At 35.4% G+C, this 21,360-nt stretch overlaps 1 protein-coding gene across 5 annotated transcripts in view; it reads left to right on the top strand.

Moving 5' to 3' along the window:
- Window positions 1–21,360, top strand: part of LOC118745572 (putative nuclease HARBI1) — a 754,224-nt gene that overhangs the window by 542,318 nt on the left and 190,546 nt on the right. The window lies entirely within an intron of this gene.

Here is a 21,360-nt window from a genome sequence, read left to right as displayed (position 1 = left end):
TGTATCTCCTTGATATGATGCCTACAACGAGGCTCATATCTAGACTAGGTTGATATCTAGAATTTGCCATAAATAGCTTTGCTCTGGTTTTACGTTCTTTGGCAAATTACGCTCTGTTAGCCATAAATTTTACTAATTTTTGACCGACTTTGAATCAAGACCCCTGGACCATATAGGGAATTCATTTATATTTTAAATTGCATTGTCATCGTGATTGGAACTATGCTGAAAATTTCAAGTCTCTAACTTGCCGGGAAGTTAGTTTAAAATCGATTGGAAATTTCCACGATTTGCGCGGGATGACCAAGTTAAATAAAAGCTTATAAAAAAATATTCCGACGAACCGATAACCTCCTCTTTTTGAAGTCGGTTAAAAATGTCATATTATGTATTATCTTAAACATTTTACATTGCATTTAGAGCAGCCACTATGAAAAATTAACACTTTACCAAGCTATCCTCAAATTCGAAATTCTTTCTATTAATTTTAACGCTTATTTTCAATAAGTCAAACTCAATGGCATTTGCGGCCAAATGAGTGAAAACAAATTGTCAAATGGGACTAAAAATGGTATTTTGATTGATTTAGATCAGAATAGGAATTCAGGCGTGTACATGCTCTGCTAAAGCGGCTATTTGTAAGTTTTTGGCCCATAATATCATCGATAAAGGTAGGGAAAAGGAGAGAAAGTTGTGTCAAAATAAATCGACAAATTTTGTTGTCAAAATATGTGTCTAGGATATCTTAAAATTTCATATTTTGTTAAAGTTATAATACCCTTGGGCCCAAGGGAGCTCATGTATACTTAAAATATGCAGATTGAAAAGATATAAACCAATTTAATAATATACTCATTTTAAAATGCAAAGTTAATAAGCCAGTATACATTTCATTATAGTTTTTCAATAAGGGCAAACTTTTACACACATCCGAAATGCTGTAACTTTTTAGAATAACAAGCTTATTTGTATTTGGTTACTTACACCCGGTGTTGCCACAAAATTTTTTTATTTTTTACTAAAATCACCGCAAAGTTACCCAATTCAACAAAAAATTACCAAACTTATTTTATGTGCATAACTGTACAAACATAACGCCAAAACAACGTAAGCGAAATTTTTTCAAAATTTTCTTTTTGATGCAGAAATATTCCTAGAGCATCTAGATGCGTTTCTGCATCATAAAAAATTGAAAAAATAACGCTTGCGTTATTTTGGCAGTTAGGGCTCGATATGTCCGTACATATGTATATCCTAAGATACCAAGCTTTTCAGGCAAACAGCGCTCCAATCACCTAAAATATTTACAAAGTTTGTTGATTTTTTTAAATATTGAACAAAGCTTGAAACTTTAATTTACACGAGTTCTGCTAATGATAGAACTAAATTTTTATTAAAAAAAAACCAAAATAAAAATAATAATGCTATAAACCTGTCAAAACCTGGTGCGGCTATTATTGTTTTTTATGTAAACAAGTGACAAGAAAATATATAAAAATTTAACGCTTGAAGCAAAGCTTTCGACTCACACATAGCCAGAATGAAGTCCCCCGATGAATGCCGTAGCTTTTTGAATGAGAACATACATATCTACGTAGAATTCTACTGACATGTATGGTTGCCGGGTACACCGGGAAAGGTAGGACCACTAAAAACCTTCCAAGAAATATCACGGTTGATATACTTAGCAATAGCCACTTTCAAGCAGTTTGTTAGAGATCACACCATTCTAAATAGTAACCAATGAACGCTAGAACAACTTTCGCCTTGCGAAACTTTCAGGATTACCTGGTATTTCTATAAAACGAAACGCTTACGAGCCACTTACTAATGTGGAATCAGAACTTGTACTGAACAAGTTACCAAATTGAAAAATAAATTACCAAATTACCATACTTGATAAATAAAGAAAAATATTACCAATTTTGGTTAAAAATTACCAAAGCGGCATCGCCGCTTACACCTGACATTCGGAGTATCGTTACAATCACTGTGCATACAGTATTAAAATTTTGTACACTTACATTTATTTCTCTCTTTTTAACAAAATACAACTTTTTGTAAAGTGGGACTATTTTCGCTAAATCTGACACTGCGGTAATTACATTTTCGCTGTTGTTACTTGTGGAGGCAGAGATGGTCGCCAGAAAAGTAAAATTAATAATAATACTAATTACGTAAACAGTTTTGTTGGGAGACTGTAAAGATTACGCAAACAATTTACTTCAAAGGACAAACCGAGTAGGAAAAAACATTTAGGGCCGGTTACTCGATGTCTGGTTAACACTAATCTGCGGTTAAACATCGTTATCGACGTCTTCGACTCCATGCATACAACAGGGAGTCGGTAACGTCGATAGCTACATATGTTTAACCAGAGATTAGTGTTAACCAGACATTGAGTAACCGGCCCTTAATGTACTTGCTCAAATCAGTATTCGTATCAATAGTGATATGTAACTATCCATCTAGGATCTTTCAAATTAGTATTGAGCTTTGATAAAATTCTTCACTCCTTGTGTAATGACATAAACAGAATTTTTATACTCGAGCGCACTTGTGCACAAGGGTATTATAACTTTGTTCACATAACGGTTGTTTGTAACAGGCGAAACGAATCGAGATAGATATAGACAAATGTATACATAAATGATCAGAATGAAAAGAGAAATCGATTAAGCGGTGACTGTCTGTCCGTCCGTCCGTCTGTGCACACGATAACACGCGAAATCGGACAATAACCACGCCTACCTCCCATATAACGGTAATTTTCAGAAATACGAAAAGTGCGATATTTTAGTAACTACTGAAGATAATTCACTCAATATTTACAATGAGTTTTAGACGAAAAATAAGAATATTAAAAAAATTTGGCAAATGGGCGTAGCCACGCCTACTTATGGTTACATGTGTATATCTTGGTAACCGCTGCACCAATTTCTTCCAAACTTGGCACAGTTGTTGGTCCTGCTACAACATACCAAATGGCCGAAAATTTTTAAAATCCGACAATAACCAGGCCGACATCCCATATAACGGTAGTTTAGAAAAATACGAAATCCTCGATAAATCAGTAAATATTAAAGCTAATTTATTCAAAATTGATGGTTGCAACAATTTTTTACCAAGAAATATGCTTACGATACAATTTTGGAAAATGGGCGTGGCACCGCCCACTTATGATCACATATATGTATCTCGCTAACCGTTCTAGCAATTTGAACCAATCTCGGTATGGTTATTGTGCTTGCCACATAAAAGCAAAGCGTTGAAAATTATTGAAATCGGACTAAAATTACGACCGCTTTTCATATAACGGTATATTTCAGAAATGCTTGCAACTGCAATATTTCGAAATTTAAGGACGCTAATTTACTTAAAATTTATACACCCCGGCTTATCGTGTAGCAGTAGCTTTCGGAAAGGTGGAAAACATATATTTAATAATTGCGCCGGGTATTTAATGTTCGGCTCCGCCCGAACTTAGACTTTCTTACTTGTTTTTTAGATAAATTTATCGAAGTGTAATTCATGGCCTTTATTATGAGTTGCATTCGATTTTCGATCTTCGCTGGCTATCGAAGATCGAAAGTGAAATTCGCATCATGAGCTATGCAAGCGTGTCGAAAATTTCGTTGAGTATCGAATTTTCTGTCGAACAGAATTTTGCTTTCGTTGGTGTGGCGAAGTGTTAGAAAATTGTGAAAAATGTATGATTTTGCATTTGTTTTCTTACTTTCGTCGTGAATACTAACCACAAGCTCTAAAGTCTGGTTTTACTTATGAAAGAAAATCCCAATACGCTGTTGGCACGATCTCTGAGAACAAAATCATAGAGCTGTTTATAGTTTTAGTATATTTTAAATAGATTTGGATCACAAAATTTCTTAAATATATTGTATGTCAAAATACATATATTCGAAAGACTGCACTTAAACTCTCTTAAACGTTTTCTGTTCCTGGCCAGTTTTCTAAGCTCTCATCCTCTGAAGAATTGTTCAACCAGAACTCCGCTGTACTAATTAAATTTTTTTACCACGTTTTTATACCCGAGCGCACTTGTGCACAAGGGTATTATAACTTTGTTCACATAACGGTTGTTTGTAACAGGCAAAACGAATCGAGATGGATATAGACAAATGTATACATAAATGATCAGAATGAAAAGAGAAATCGATTAAGCGGTGACTGTCTGTCCGTCCGTCCGTCCGTCCGTCTGTGCACAAGATAACTCGAGTAAAAAATGAGATATCTTAACGAAACTTGGTACGTGAACTTCCTTTGGGCGTAGGACGGACGGTATTGAAAATGGGCGAAATCGGACAATAACCACGCCTACCTCCCATATAACGGTAATTTTAGGAAATACGAAAACTGCGATATTTTAGTAACTACTGAAGATAATTCACTCAAAATTGATACTTACAATGAGTTTCAGACGGAAAACATGAATATTATAAATTTTTGGAAAATGAGCGTAGCCACGCCCACTTATGGTTACATGTGTATATCTTGGTAACCGCTGCACCAATTTCTTCCAAACTTGGCACAGTTGTTGGTCCTGGTACAACATACCAAGTGGCCGGAAATTTCTAAAATCGGACAATAACCACGCCCACATCACATATATAACGGTATTTTCGAGAAATACAAAATCTTCGATAAATCGGTAGATATTGAAGCTAATTTATTCAAAATTGATGGTTGCAACAATTCTTTACCAAGAAATACGTTTGTGACAAATTTTTGGAAAATGGGCGTAGCACCGCCCACTTGTGATCACATATATGTATCTCGCAAACCGTTCTAGCAATTTGTACCAAGCTCGGTATGGTTATTGTGCTTGCCACGTAAAAGCAAACCGTTGAAAATTGTTGAAATCGGACTAAAATTGAGGCCGCTTTTCATATAACGGTAAATTTCAGAAATGCTTGAAATTTCAATATTTTGAAATTTAAGGACGCTAATTTACTTAAAATGTATACACCCCGGCTTATCACGTAGCGGTAGCTTTCGGAAAGGTGGAAAACATATATTTAATACTTGCGCCGGGTATTTAATGTTCGGCTCCGCCCGAACTTAGACTTTCTTACTTGTTATAAACTCGCTTTCTTTTTTATTTCATTTTAATTTGCACAAATTTAGATATGTACATATGTATAAGCACACTATTTAGTTTGCTCGATTTGTAAACAAATCTTCCCAGCGGTGAAAAATATACTATTGTGAACAACCTAAACGAGCGAAATACAATAGCCGTGTTTTATTCGTCCAGCTTAAATTATTAGCTTATTTTGTATGGAGGACTTACCCAACATAATTATATTGGCTTATGAAAAGCTATCTTGGCTTGTATATTGAACAAGAGGCATTGCCATTCAGCATCAGAAATTTTCTCCTTCAGCCAATCAGAAAGAGGCAAAAACTTACTTTGACACTATTTGCAGTCAAACAACTGTCAAAATTAGGCTAACATAGATAGGAAATAAGCTAATTTCGTTTTATTTGACCAAGATTTAGCTACTTGCTTGTGATGGTTGAATAAAACATGCCTAATAGCGCTATTCTTCTTCGAATGAGCGTCATAATACCAAATGAAAATTTGTTCGATCAGCTCTTTCGACCACAGTCGAAGATAGAATGCAACTCATAATACGGGCCCATATGTTATCATATTTAATACATCAGTTCGGATTTATTGTTATTTGGCTGGCCAAATCAAAATAAGAATAAAAGTAAAAGGTTGTTAATGAAAAGAAAATGAAAGAAAAAAATTTTGGTTTTGTTTTGTTGTAACAAAACTATAAAGAAAGGATGTAAGAAATGCCAACGAAAACACTAATAGCCGGTATGGACAGCCTTCAGCTCACAGTCCACAAAACCGGTTTTCAAAGAACATGTCACAACTTAAAGTATGTTCACATATCAATATTATCTCAATCAAAGCTCGTTTTTTAATCACCGTTTACACAGGCAAATCTCAGATTATTAGCTGTCAAATTTGTTGTGCTTTATTCTCACATCTCAAGGAAAAGTTATGTTTCTTCTCTGTGCCACCGTGATCACGTTTTTCTGCATAATAAGCAATGTAAATATATTTTAACTTAACATTTTATTAAAAATACGTTTACAAACCTCTTTTCCTTGCTAGCGTCCATTTTTGTTTTCTTTTACATTTGGCATTTCTCCTCTTTTTCGCAAAAACAATCTTTAAAACTAGAATGGACACCGAAAAGTTATCGGTTAAATCTGAGATTATTTAATAATTACAGATTAACAAGGGACCAACTTTATATGGCTAATCTCTTGTTCTAATTACAGATTAGGGTGTTAAGCTCGAAAATGAGGATAATCGACTTATATGTGAACCTAGTATAACTCATATTACATGTTACAGGGCCTGGTTTCGCGCATACGTAAACTTTAATTTTGATCAGCAACGCAGCCATGCAAGTAAATAGAATGGATTTTCTTTCTTGAGACTACAATTTTGCGATAATTACAACTGACTGCTAAAGGTGGCACTTTTTCAACTATCGATTAAAACGATGTATTCGGACTACTTGTTTCTGATATGTAATTAGGAAAGGCTATCAACCTTATCATGAGTTTTATTTTCGCCCGAAATTGTTCACTTTCGAATCCGCGCATTCATTACGGGCGGATGAAAACTATTCGGGCGAAACAGGCTTCATGCAACGTTGACTGAAGCTGATATCATTCATTACGTGCGCTTTAAGCTTTATCTTACACCTACTAGCAATATCGAAGTTTATAAATTTAACTTCAAATATAAGAGAGTCATTTATTCTTTTAAAATATCAGTTCCAGACGCATATGTTGATAGAGTACTTGATCTTTCCTTTTGGCCTGAACATTCTGTGGTACATCTGTATACAAGAAAATCAAATATTGAACCTCCAGCAGTAAAGAAGTCAAAAAAATCAAAAAGCAATACCGCAGGAATATTACAGACGTGAATTCTAATTCGTTCAGTCTTATTATTCATTACCAAAATGTTCGTGGGTTACGATCCAAATTAAATTCTTTTTTTCTTAGTAGCTTTGCATTTTCAGCTCAAGTGATCGTTTTTACGGAGACTTGGCTAAAGTTTGGTAATTTTAATTCCGAGCTATTTTCAAGCAAATATGTATTTTATAGGCATGATCGTAACTCTAGAGGAGGAGGTGTGCTTATTGCTGTTGACTCGAGCCTTTCATCTGATATGTTGCTTTTGGACAATGTGTCTGATATTGAATTTATAGCAGTAAAACTTTCATTCCCCAGCTTTAGTCTATTTATCTGTTCCGCCTCGATCTGATATGAATGTTTATAATCATCATAACTCAGCCATACAAAATTTATATTCTCATTTGCGAGATAAAGATCGCTTAGTTGTTCTTGGTGACTTCAATTTGCCATCAATAAGCTGGATTGATATTAGTGACAAAAACTCTTTGACTCCCACCTCTCAGCATGACTTTCTTCGATGTCTGTTAGATACATGTCTCGTACAGGTTAACAACGTATTAAATTGCAAAAACAAGACGCTGGACTTGGCATTTGTAGATGATTTGGCGGGCATTGTTCTCACTCAAATTTCTCCTTTATCCCTTCCAGAGGATCCTCTACATCCGACGCTGGAGATAGTACTTGATATTGCCCAGCCACTGGTTACTGGTGTATTAAGAGTAGAACCTAGACCTCGCTCGCGATGTTTTCATAGAGCAAACTTCATTAAGCTTAATGAAATCATTGCTCTCCACGACTGGTCTGATCTTTTCGCCTGCAATGACGTTGAGACAGTAACTTCCATATTTTACAGCTCACTTGATTGCTTCTTTAACAGCAGCGTCCCTCTTTGTTATGTTAGTGTTGGAACGTGTAAGCCGCCTTGGTTCTCTAAACAACTTGTGAGGCTTAAAAACATCAAATCTAGTCTTTATAATCGTTTTAGGAGATCTGGAGCAATTGCTGCCTTTTTGAAATATTTAGTCGCTCGTTCTAACTTTCATTGTCTAAATCAGCAATGTTATAATGGCTACTTAGCCCGCTGTAAAATCCAATTTTTCAACAATCCGAGAAAGTTTTATGGTTTTGTTAATTCAAAACGGAAAACTTCTGGATTTCCTTCTGCATTTTCTTTTGGATGCAAGAATGATAGTTCTGATCACACTAATGCGGACTTATTTGCAGAATCCTTTAAATCAACTTATTCACCTAAAAGTTGTCGATCTGGTCACTATCCGTATAATTTAGCTCATTCTAACTGCATTCTCAATCCTGCTATTGATAATAATATTATTCTTCGTAGTCTTCAAGCGTTGAAACCGATATTTTCTCCGGGTCCTGATGGTGTTCCTAGTTGTGTGCTATAGTACTGTGCTGAAAATTTATCTGAGCCCATCCTAAAACTGTTTAAATTATCACTAGAATCAGCGTCATTTCCATCAATTTGGAAACAGTCTTTTATTATACCTCTACATAAAAAGGGTAGTAGGTCAAATGTTGCAAACTATAGGGGCATAACTAACCTTTCAGCTATTCCTAAAACTTTTGAACAGATTATTAACTGTGCCAACTTCAACACCTGTGCAGTTCTTTGTTATCACCTTGTCAGCATGGTTTTGTACGTCGAAGATCAACCACTACCAACTTGCTTGAGTTTACTTCTTTAGTAATTAATAGATTTTTAAAGAATAACCAGACCGACGTGATCTACACTGATTTTAGTAAAGCATTTGACTCTGTCAATCATGAGCTCCTTATCCATAAACTAGATTTACTGAGTTTTCCTAAACACCTATTAATATGGCTCACAAGCTATCTTTCGTGCAGGACTCAAAAAGTTTTGTTCAAGCATACGCTTTCAAAATCGATTGATGTCACCTCTGGGGTGCCTCAAGGTAGCCATTTGGGTCCATTACTTTTTACCTTATTCATAAATGACTTACCACAGATTATCTCGCACTCCCAAACTCTTATATACGCGGAAGACGTGAAACTTTGTTTCACGTATTCGCCTTCACACGGGCCTTGTTTGGGTCGTCTTCAGGACGATTTGGACTAATTTCATAGGTGGTGTTCATTAAATCTATTAGTTTTAAATTGCTCTAAATGTAAGCACATGACATTTCATAGATTAAAGCCAGTTTTGGCAACTTATAAAATAAACGGTATTCCTTTAGAGCGCATATCTGTTATATATGATCTGTGTGTACTTTAAATCCAAAATTGAGTTTTAAATCGTAAACAAAGCCATGGGTGTTCTTGGATTTGTTAAAAGGTGGGCTAAAGAGTTTGAAGGTCCGTATGTCACGAAGATTCTTTACACATCGTTGGTCCGTCCAGTACTGGAGTATTGTTCGTGTGTCTGGTGTCCTCGATACCAAAACTATATTAAGCGAATTAAGTCAGTACAAAAGCAATTTTTAATTTTTGCATTACGTGGACTCAAAGGGAGATCAGATCTCCATCTTCCACCTTATAAAAATAGGCTCCTTCTTATTAGTTTACCAACTCTTGAAAATCGTAGAATATTACTCGTGGTAATGTTTCTCCATAAGTTGATAATCGGCGAGATTGACTCGTCTTACCTTGTTAGCTAACTTAATTTTGCTGTTCTTGTTAGAACGTCTACACACTTTGTGCCTTTTCATTTATCCCTTTGCCGTCCAAACTTTGCCGAAAAACCCGCTGCGTAATTGGTGTTCACATTATAATGATTTGTATAGCTGTATCAGTATTGAATGTTCGTTTACTGCTTTACATAACGAAATACTTGCGCGTCTAGCCTGATATTTTAAAAATTTTAGTAAATTATATTATATTATTGTTACGCCCCTTAAAATCTTTATTTATTCTTCATATGTATGTATCCTATTATATGCACAACTTTAGTAGTCGACCGTTTTATGTCTATGTCGACTTAAAATAAATAAATAACACTAAATAATTTTCCTCCAACCAACTAAAATTTACAAAAGCAAATTAAATTTTGTTGTCCCAAGCATTAAACGGGGACGGGGTCCGAAACGAGGACTTGTCCCTGGAAACGGGGACGTATGGCAGCCCTATACTAGATACCACGTTAGCTGAGGTTCCATGATATGGAAACTCGATTTTCGATTCCAAATATTCAGTAAAAGTAATAACGCGATTTTTGTTCCAAATTTTCAGTAAAAGTATGTATATAAAAACTTTGTTGTACATCTTTTATTTAAAATTTTCACTATGCATGTAATAAAATATTGTTTTTTTTTTATAAATAAAGAACTGCAGGCGAAAATTTGGAATACAAGATTACACGATATTTTGTTCCAAATTTTCACAATATACCCCAGTAAAAGAATTATATGTGCAATACTTTGCCTTCAACTATTTAAATGAAAAACCAATACTAGATCTTTCATGTTTTTCGTGCCATAAAGTGAGTTGTGGCTTAGCGATTTACTTCTTCGCCCTATGTGCCAAAACTGTGTTTGATATTTATTGTGAGCTTTTAGTTTTGACAGAGAGATTCAAATACATTTAAATTTTTACGGTAAATCATGCTGTTCCTAGTAGCTAACCTTTAAATAAAGCTAACCTTTGGATAAAGCTAACCTTTGGATATAGGAACTTAGTATATTTTGCTGTCCGATTACTTCAGCAGTTACTTAGCTAGCTTTCATGCCACAAGACTTCATTCCTGTTATATGTCCGGGCTCTTCTTCAGATAGTTCAATGCCCCGGGATATTATGGGCCATAATTACGGTGACCATTCGTACCGATTTTGGCGGGACAGTACCGCTTTTGAGAAAACTGACTCGCTGAATATTTTTAAAAATCGGGATGTATAAGTGTCCCGATTTTTCATATTTGTACCGATTCAATCCCGATTTCCAGCGTTTTCTTTATTACATAACTCAAAAAATGTACATATATAAAAAATAAATATGAAGTTATAAGTTATATATTCATTAAAAAAAATTGAATATATGAAAAATTTTACATTCTTGAAATAGTGTTTTCTTTGCAGTGTAAAGCTTTAAAATTAATTTAAACTGTAAATACCTTTTTCGATTATATTGGTCTCAGAGCCCTTTGGAAGGTTAAAAACTATTTTTCCAACATCTACATAAACTCCTCTTTCTCTTCGTCAGAATCGGTAGAAGTTAAGAAAGTACCTCGAAGGTGTTTACACGGGTTTTGTCAGGACTGGGCCAAAAATCAATATCTTTGCATCACACGTTTGGGTACCAAGTGTTCAAAAGATGAAGCAAATGTGACCATAAATAGGATTCTTTAAGATAGCTCTCAATCCCTGAGCCCCCTATCGGAAGAAAAATCCTTTTATAAACCTTTCCACAAAAGAACAATCATTCAATGCGATTATGAAATCTGGGAGAAAATTCTTCCTAATTGAATGATTCTTGCCATTTTCTGATTTGTAGATGTAGGTGTATCCATAACCTTATCATAAGTAGTTCTAGAGCAGTGATTCCCAAAGTGGTCCAGGTGGACCCCCAGGGGTCCACGGAAGACTCGACGGGGGTCCACGGTGACGTGAACAAAATATAGGGGTCCATGAGTTGTAAATGGGGGTCCACGAAAATTTATCTGGTTTAAATGGTTGCTTCATAGCCTCTTTATTTAACTTTAATTTCTTTGAGTGGTGTGACGCACTGTTGTACTTACCGTCACTTTGTGTTTTCAAACGTGAGGAAGCCTTAATGGCCACCTGCAGACTAAAAAGAACCGGACGCTGCTATGACAATAAGTGGGCGCGGCGAAAATTGTTGGCGGCTGAGATTTAAGCACTTGTGTCGTTTCAATGCTACAGGATAGTACGCCACCATTACCTTTGTTGAAGAGATTCTATAATGTTGAGTTCCCTGAGACTAAATGCTGGTTTGATTACATCGCTGAGACCGGACTCACACATTATCGAATCTTCAAACGGACTCTGGGTCATGATCTGGGGTATTTTTCGAGGTCAATGGAGATAAGCTTCACTTTTCTCTAAGGGAATATGCTTCGGTCTTCCAGGGTGAGGTAATTGCAATACTCAAAGCCATGGACTACATGGTGGAACAAAGGTGGAGGGGAAGGAGTTTACGTGACTGTAGTGACAACCTAGCTGCACTTAAGGCATTGACCAGCCCTCTATTTAAGTTCTTCCAACCTAGTTCGGAAATGCCAGTCTCGACTAAAATATGATGATGAACATAACGAGGTTGTTTTACTCTGGGTGCCAGGTCACTCCGGTGTACCTGGTTATGAAACATCTGATCATTTGGCCAGAGTTTGCTTAGACCAGGCATTCCTCGGTCCGTACTAGTTTTAGCACTCCCACCTTCGGCAATCGAAGCCACCATCAGAATACTGGGTGAATACTTCGCTCAGAAATGACTCCGAGGCATCGAGGGGATGCAGGTGGGCAAAACTCATGTTACCCTCAACCTCACAAGGTCTATCTAATTTTTTGCTCTCACTGAGCAGACGACACTGCATACAACTTACTGGACTGCTGACTGGTCACTTCACGTAGGGTGACCAGATATTATAGTGACATAATCAATACAGTTGGGATCAAAAATCAGTACAAAGCCATAAAAATCAGCTCATTTTTAAGCGTATTTTTATACCCGAGCGCACTTGTGCACAAGGGTATTATAACTTTGTTCACATAACGGTTGTTTGTAACAGGCAAAACGAATCGAGATAGATATAGACAAATGTATACATAAATGATCAGAATAAGAATGAGAGAAATCGATTAAGCGGTGACTGTCTGTCCGTCCGTCCGTCTGTCCGTCCGTCTGTGCACACGATAACTCGAGTAAAAATTAAGATATCTTAACGAAACTTGGTGCGTGTACTTCTTTCGGGCGTAGGACGGATGGTATTGAAAATGGGCAAAATCGGACAATAACCACGCCTACCTCCCATATAACGGTAATTTTCAGAAATACAAAAACTGCGATATTTTAGTAACTACTGAAGATAATTCACTCAAAATTGATATTTATAATAAATTTTAGACGAAAAATAAGAATATTAACATTTTTTTGAAAATGGGCGTAGCCACGCCCACTTATGGTTACATGTGTATATCTTGGTAACCGCTGCTTCAATTTATTCCAAACTTGGCACAGTTGTTGGCCCTGGTACAGCATACCGAATAATTAAAATCGGACAATAACCACGCCCACATCCCATATAACGGTAATTTCGAGAAATACGAAATCCTCGATAAATCAGTAAATATTAAAGCTAATTTATTCAAAATGATGGTTGCAACAATTCTTTGCCAGGAAATACGTTTATGATAAAATTTTGGAAAATGGGCGTGGCACGGCCCACTTATGATCACGTATATGTATCTCGCTAACCGTTCTAGCAATTTGTACCAAACTCGGTATGGTTATTGTGCTTTCCACATAAAAGTAAACAATTGAAAATTGTTGAAATCGGACTAAAATTACGGCCGCTTTTCATATAACGGTAAATTTCAGAAATGCTTGAAATTTCAATATTTTGAAATTTAAGGACGCTAGTTTACTTAAAATTTATACACGCCGGCTTATCATGTAGCGGTAGCTTTCGGAAAGGTGGAAAACATATATTTAATACTTGCGCCGGGTTTTTAATGTTCGGCTCCGCCCGAACTTAGACTTTCTTACTTGTTTATTATTAACAATATAACAACCAAATAACAGCCCATTAATTTAACCAAAAATAACGAATAGACTTTTAAATACATATAGTATTATCAATATTAAAATTCATTACTTTAAAACAAATCAAAGGTATTACGTATGTATGTACAGCTGTGCTCACGAAAATAGTAGTAAAATGTATTGACAGGTTTTGAAAATTTTTTCTTTCCTTACTTAATTAAATTTTTTTATAAAAGTATAGTTAATTCTGTAACAAAAGGCAAGTGAGTTGAAGTCTCAAAATTTTCTAGATAATTTATAAAAATTGAGTAAAATAAAAAAAAAAATTTGTAGCCCATTCAGTTTCAGTAGAAGACGAGCTCGAGTCAGGATCTGTTTGCATATTTTAAGCTATAAATTTAAAACATATTTAGTTGGTGTGCTTATTAAATACAACATTCACATTCAAAGCTACACATATCCTATCCAAGAGTCGGTAGTTTGCACCTTTTCCAAATTTTTAGAACCTACATTGCACCGTAGCAGTAGTCGTCTTAAGCTTGACATACTGACAGTGGATGTTTAATTATAATCAAAACATTATCTCTTATTGTCATCTTCTCAGTGTACATAATATATGATTAACTTACCACCAACTTTCATAAGATTTATTAATGGCGAAACCAGCTTTTCCTGTAAATCCTGTAAAACCTGCAAATCGTGAAGTTGGGTTGGGTTGAATCCAAACAGTTTGTTATTTTGCGAAATCCTAGGAAACGAAACAATTGCAAGCTGCCACCTTTTTAATAATGGTTTCAATCTGCTCACACGTATGAGTTGTCAAAAACCATTGTTTTGAACATGTAAACCTCAAGCAAATGTCAATTACACCAATTTACAAAAGTATTTATTAAATGTAAAAATCAGTACAAAATCAGTACAAACTCAAAAAATCAGTAGATTTTGCGTACTGATTTCGGGCTCTTAAAAATCAGTACAATAGAAAAAAATCAGCACATGTACTGATTAAATCAGCGCATCTGGCCACCCTAACTTCACGTGACACAAACACCTGACTGTGATAGGCGTAAATGACAAGTCCATTTGCCCATCTTAACTTGAAGAAGATGAGACGGTGGAACACTTTTTGTGGTTCTTGCTTGCTTGGTTATTTGTCATAGATTTTTTTACACTCGTTCTTTTCTCTATTGTCAGTTTCTGAATTAAAAGTTTGGCGGATAAAGCTAAGCCGTTTTGATGTTTTAAGTTTTGTGATTTAAAAATGTGATAAATATTTTTCGCCTCACTTTAAAGCTCGGAATTAACTATTTTTCATATACTCCACGTGCAAAGTCATGAGTGAGCCGAATATATGATGAGTTTATGGTGAAGATAATGTATATGTTTGATTTGTGAATTCATCCGCGATGCAAATTTACATTGTTAGATCTAATTTTTACATACATTTTTTTCGAGCTTTGGGAATATTTAGAAATGTATCAGCAGGGGGTCCACCGAAACCAGTAAATTTTTGAAAGGGGTCTACGAGAAAAAAAAGTTTGGGAACCTCTGTTCTAGAGATAAGCGAAATTGAAATTGCATTTGGTATGGGAGGTGCCACATCCCCTTTCCCAATACAAACCACTTTTCGTCATAAATACGTTAGCAAAAGTGGTTCCATAGATAAGCGATATTTGAAATTCGGTTTGTATAGGAGATGCGACGCCCCCTTTTCCAAAACCTACCATTTTTCGCCATAAGTACGGTATTGTTAACATATGTAGCTGTTTTAAAATTCAGGATGTTAGCATAAGCGGTTCCAGAGATAAGCGATATGAGAATTTAAGTTTGCATTGGAAGTGCAATATATATCATTTTTCCCAATATATATAATTTTTCGCCGTATGTAGGGTATTTACAATTTATGCATCCCTGCCAAGTTTCACTTCCCTAGCGTGATTGGTTTTAGAGATACATCATTTTTCACATTTTAGTCTGTATGTCAGATGCCACGCCCCACAGTGGTTCTGATCGCAAATCTAGCTGGACGAAACTATTTAAACAAATACTCGTTGATGGATCTTTACACCACTTCTTACCTAGGGGATTTTTGAGTCGCTGATTACGAATCTGAAGTCACTTATCAAAAATTCAAAATGGCGGATCCAATATGACGGACGAAAATTTAAAAAAATCGGTAGATTTCTACGAAACAGGGTATCTGGGGATTTTCTGGGTCGCTGATTACATATCTAAAGTCATTTACCAAAAATTCAAAATGGCGGATCCAATATGGCGGACGAAAATTTAAAAAAATCGGTAGATTTCTATGTAACTGGGTACTATTTTTTTAACTCTTCCATAACCAAAGGTTTTATAACTCCAAGTATATTTCTGTTTTAACACACAACCCCTCCCCCCCTCTTCCCCGTGGATCCGCCACTGATCTTATATTTATATTCAGATACATTCCTGTTAATAATTACTTTTGAATTTTGAGATTTGACATACTGTCACTAAAATGTAAATATCTAAGCCAATTGGTTAGACTTGGCTATCGAACTTAGCCTCTGCATTTGCGAAGGTGTAAAGAATAATATGCAAGTGGTTTTATAACGGCCTTCGGCGGCCTTTACTTTTCCTACTCTTTAATTTATTTTTTTAATTAATCAAAACGACGATTTTTCAGAATAAATTTGCTTATACCAATGTGGATATAAATTGCGTTATGACCTCTGAATCTATAGCGGAATAAGTGGAATTTTTTGTTTATAAAGTCAATTTGCAATTATGCAAATATTTGTGAGTGCAATTAGCAATCTTTTAAGTTAAATTTCAGCTTTTAAAATAGAGTTCTCAAATAGGCGGCGTTGACTTACCTTTTTTTGTTTGTTTTCATATGTTCTATTTGAATGTATTGTCAGGAATGTATTCCAAGTACCATTAAGTATTTTAAAAACAAAAAAAAGTTTGATTTTCGTCCAGCTAGATCTGCTATCCGAACCACTGTGCGCCCCCTGTATAATAGGGAGTAGAGGAAGTTATATCCTTTCAAAAAACGGTGCCCTCAAAAAAGGCTTTTAAAAATTTGATTGTGGCGTATTTATATGTACATATATAGATACCTTCAATATACCGTTTTTGCTACAAACCCTCATCAAAGGACCTCTGCATCTGAAACCATAAAATATTTTTTTCCGGCTAACCTGTATGAGGGGGCCCACTGTGCGGCACCTATCGGCCGAAAATAAATTCGTCATAGAACACTTTTACCTCTTAACTTCTACCATACTGGGTCTCTTTGATCCATATTTTAAAATGCTAAAATACTCTAAAAAGTCTTAGGCTTTTACGATGATTAAAAATCCCCTCGAAGTAAGGTTTAAAACAAGTAGCGAGAGTGGAGTAATTGCAACAAACAATGGAAACAGCCAAACGCATAACAATAAACTGGAATTCAATGGTTTCGCCGGTATGAATATTTGTTGGGGCCAGAATGTTTCGATGAAACGATCTTTCAATTCGGCACTCAAGTGTGGGCTTCACGAAGAACGATTCTCAGAAAGTTCTGATTCCTTTCGCTGTGAATAACTGCAATCGTGAGAGGCAACTAGTAGCTCAATCATGTTAGCGGCACTGAAATGAAAAAAATGAAGAAGAAATTTGTTCGTATTATTATGCTCATTGTGTGCTATTTTCGGTCACTTTTCGTTTTTTTTTGTGCTCCGACCATTTGGTAAATAATTAAGACTTTGCTAAGTTAACCGTAACTTAGCACTACTACTTATCTGGGCTTATTTTTTTAGGCTTTTTATGTGTTTTCAAAATATTGCCCAGTAAACATTGAAACCCCGCTTGACGTCACGCTATCTGGCCCAATTCTTAGACTTTGGTCGAACACAGATAAATATTATTGAGGAATTACGTGCTATTTTTGGAGCTCTTTAGAGTCACCAAAATAATTATAGGAGCTCATCCAGTTTCCAACATAATTAAGACTTTGGTGGGTTAACTGTAACTTAGCAAAACATCCATCCAGTGACGACTTTTTACTGCTTGTCTCGGTTTATTATTTTCTGCTTTTTATGTGCTTTGCCCGTTGAACATTGAAAAATATCTAAAACAAGTAAGAAAGTTTAAGTTCGGGCGGAGCCGAACATTAAATACCCGGCGCAAGTATTAAATATATGTTTTTTCACCCTTCCGAAACCTTCCGCTAGATGATAAGCCGGGGTGTATCAATGTTGAGTAAATTAGCGTCCTTAAATTTCGAAATATTGCAGTTTCAAGCATTTATGAAAATTACCGTCTGCTTTTATGTAGCAAGCGCAACAAAAACACCCAGTTTGGTACAAATTGATGGAACGGTTACCGATGTACGTATATGTGGTCATAAGTGGGCGGTGCCACGCCCATTTTCCAAAATTTCCCCGTAAACGTATTTCTTGGTAAAGAATTGTTGCGAGCATCAATTTTGAATAAGTTATCTCTAAATTACCGTTATATGGGATGTGGGCGTGGTTATTGTCCGATTTTAAAAAGTTTCGGCGATTTTTTATGCTGGACTAAGGCCAACAACTGTGCCAAGTTTGGAAGAAATTGGTGCAGCGGTTACCAAGATATACACATGTAACCATAAGTGGGTGTGGCTACGCTCATTTTCCAAAAATTTATAATATTCTTATTTTTCGTCTGAAATTTATTGTATATATCGATTTCGAGTGAATTATCTTCAGTAGTTACTAAAATATCGCAGTTTTCGTATTTCTGGAAATTACCGTTATATGGGAAGTGGGCGTGGTTAAAGTCCGATTTCGCTCATTTTCAATACCAACCTACCTTGGATTAAGGAAAACCCACATACCAAATTTCGTTGAGATATCTCAATTTTTGCTCGAGTTATCGTGTACACGGACGGACGGACAGACGGACAGACGGACGGACAGACAGACATGGCTTAATCGATTTCTTTTTTCATCCTGATCATTTATGTATACATTTGTCTATATCTATCTCGATTCGTTTTGGCTGTTACAAACAACCGTTATGTGAACAAAATTAATATACCCTTGTGCACAAGTGCGCTCGGGTATAAAAATCAACACGTGAACACTTATGTAAGTCACTGTATACGCCAAGTTAAAAATCAGTTCATAAAGGCAAATTTTGGTTGTTTAATGGCGGGCGTTACAAAGCTTCAAACAACAGGTTTAGAAATTGTGAATTTGCCAGGAGCAATTCCAAATGTTGACCACATACCTATGTACATGTTCTTATTCAAAAAAACTTGAAAGTGTTGTGGCTTGTGACTTCTCCCATCGGAACGCCCTGCTCCTACTGTATGTATAGGTATTTACATATGTATGTATAAATGTGTTGCACTAAAATATTTACAAGTTTGGATTTATCTGCGTAACTTTACTATGAAGGCACTGTTCACATGAGTGTCGTTGTTGATTACTCTATTTACCTTTCGTATTTGCGCTAACGTTTATTATACAAACAAAGTAAAAAGTTGACGTATGAACATTTGCACAACACAATGATAATCATAAATAATAATACATTGTTCTATAATTGCAATTGATAACAACGGCTCACACAAAAACAAAAAAATTAGAATAAATAAAAATTAAGAAAACAAGTAAGAAAGTCTAAGTTCGGGCGGAGCCGAACCTTAAATACCCGGCGCAAGTATTGAATATATGTTTTTTTCACCTTTCCGAAAGCTACCGCTAGATGGTAAGCGTCCTTAAATTTCTTAATATTGAAGTTTCAAGCATTTCTGAAATTTACCGTTATATGGAAAGCGGCCGTAATTTTAGTCCGATTTCAATAATTTTCAACGGTTCGCTTTTATGTGGCAAGCACAATAACCACACCGAGTTTGGTATAAATTGGTAGAACGGTTACCGATATACATATATGAGATCATAAGTGGGCGGTGCCACGCCCATTTTCCAAAATTTTACCATTAACGTATTTCTTGGTAAAGAATTGTTGCCAGCATTAATTTTGAATAAATTATCTTCAATATTTACTGATTTATCGAAGATTTTGTATTTCTCTAAATTACCGTTATATGGGATGTGGGCGTGGTTATCGTCCGATTTTAAAAATTTTCGGCGATTTTTTATGCTGTACGAGGGCTAACAACTGTGCCAAGTTTGGATGAAATTAGCGCAGCGGTTACCAAGATATACACATGTAACCATAAGTGGGCGTGGCTACGCCCATTTTCCAAAAATTTATAACACTCTTAGTTGTCGTCTAAAAATTGTTGTAAATATTAATTTTGAGTGAATAATCTTCAGTAGTTACTAAAATATCGCAGTTTTCGTATTTCCGAAAATTACCGTTATATGGGATGTAGGCGTGGTTATTGTCCAATTTTTTAAATTTTCGGCCATTTAGTATGCCTTTTCAAGGCCAACAACTGTGCCAAGTTTGGAAGAAATTGGTGCAGCGGTTACCAAGATATACACATGTAACCATAAGTGGGCGTGGCTACGCCCATTTTCCAAAAATTTATAATATTATTATTTTTCGTCTAAAAGCTATTGTAAATATCAATTTTGAGTGAATTATCTTCAGTAGTTACTAAAATATCGCAGTCTTCGTATTTCTGGAAATTACCGTTATATGGGAAGTGGGCGTGGTTACAGTCCGATTTCGCCCATTTTCAATACCAACCTACCTTGGATTAAGGGAAACCTACATACCAAATTTCGTTGAGATATCTCAATTTTTGCTCGAGTTATCGTGTACACGGACGGACGGACAGACGGACAGACGGACAGACGGACGGACAGACAGACATGGCTTAATCGATTTCTTTTTTCATGCTGATCATTTATGTGTACATTTGTCTATATCTATCTCGATCATTTATGTGTACATTTGTCTATATCTATCTCGATTCGTTTTGGCTGTTACAAACAACCGTTATGTGAACAAAATTAATATACCCTTGTGCACAAGTGCGCTCGGGTATAAATATTGCCCAGTAAACATTGAAAAATCGCTTGACGTCGCAGTAGCCGACCAACTTTATAAACTTTGGTCGAATACAGAGAAATATTGCTGAGGAATTAGGTGATATTTAGGGGCTTTTTAGGGCCGTCAAGATTATTTAATAATTAAGACTTTACTGGGTTAAATGTAACATAGCAAAACATATATTAAGTGAAGACTTTTTGTTTAACGTTTTAATTTTATGAACAACTGTCAAGTGTACTCAATGGGGTGTTTAATAAACTCAGAGTTTAATTTGACATTTGTTTGTTTACTTTCTCTTATTCACATTTAGCCTGTTCCCGTACTCCAGCATTTAGATAGAAATAGTCCGAAGTAGCCGTGGTGTAGAGTACCAACCATTTCGCCATAAAGAAATAAAAAAATGTAGATAAATATAACTTTTCATGCTGATTTCAACCATATGAAGATTATACAATTGAACTTTCAATTTTAACTTTTAAATTTTTTATATTTATAATATCTCGGAAACTATTTGACATATCACAATCGTATTGATGCTAATTTAAAGATAACCTTTTTGAAAACAAATTTTAAGTAAACGCCATTTACAGAAATACAAATTTGTATATTTTTTGATTATAAGGTGTTTCTGGCTTAAAAATATAAACAAAAGGAAACAATTATGTGTCAGTGTTATTGTGGCTTGTTAACATTTTATTTTTAATATTTTTATTGAGC

This window comes from Rhagoletis pomonella, unplaced genomic scaffold (assembly GCF_013731165.1).
Source record: "Rhagoletis pomonella isolate Grant_MI unplaced genomic scaffold, Rhpom_1.0 Rhpom_scaffold_00009, whole genome shotgun sequence".
Classification (NCBI taxonomy): domain Eukaryota; kingdom Metazoa; phylum Arthropoda; class Insecta; order Diptera; family Tephritidae; genus Rhagoletis; species Rhagoletis pomonella.
Note: the sequence above shows the minus strand (reverse complement) of the source record. Positions and strands in the feature narration are given on the sequence as shown.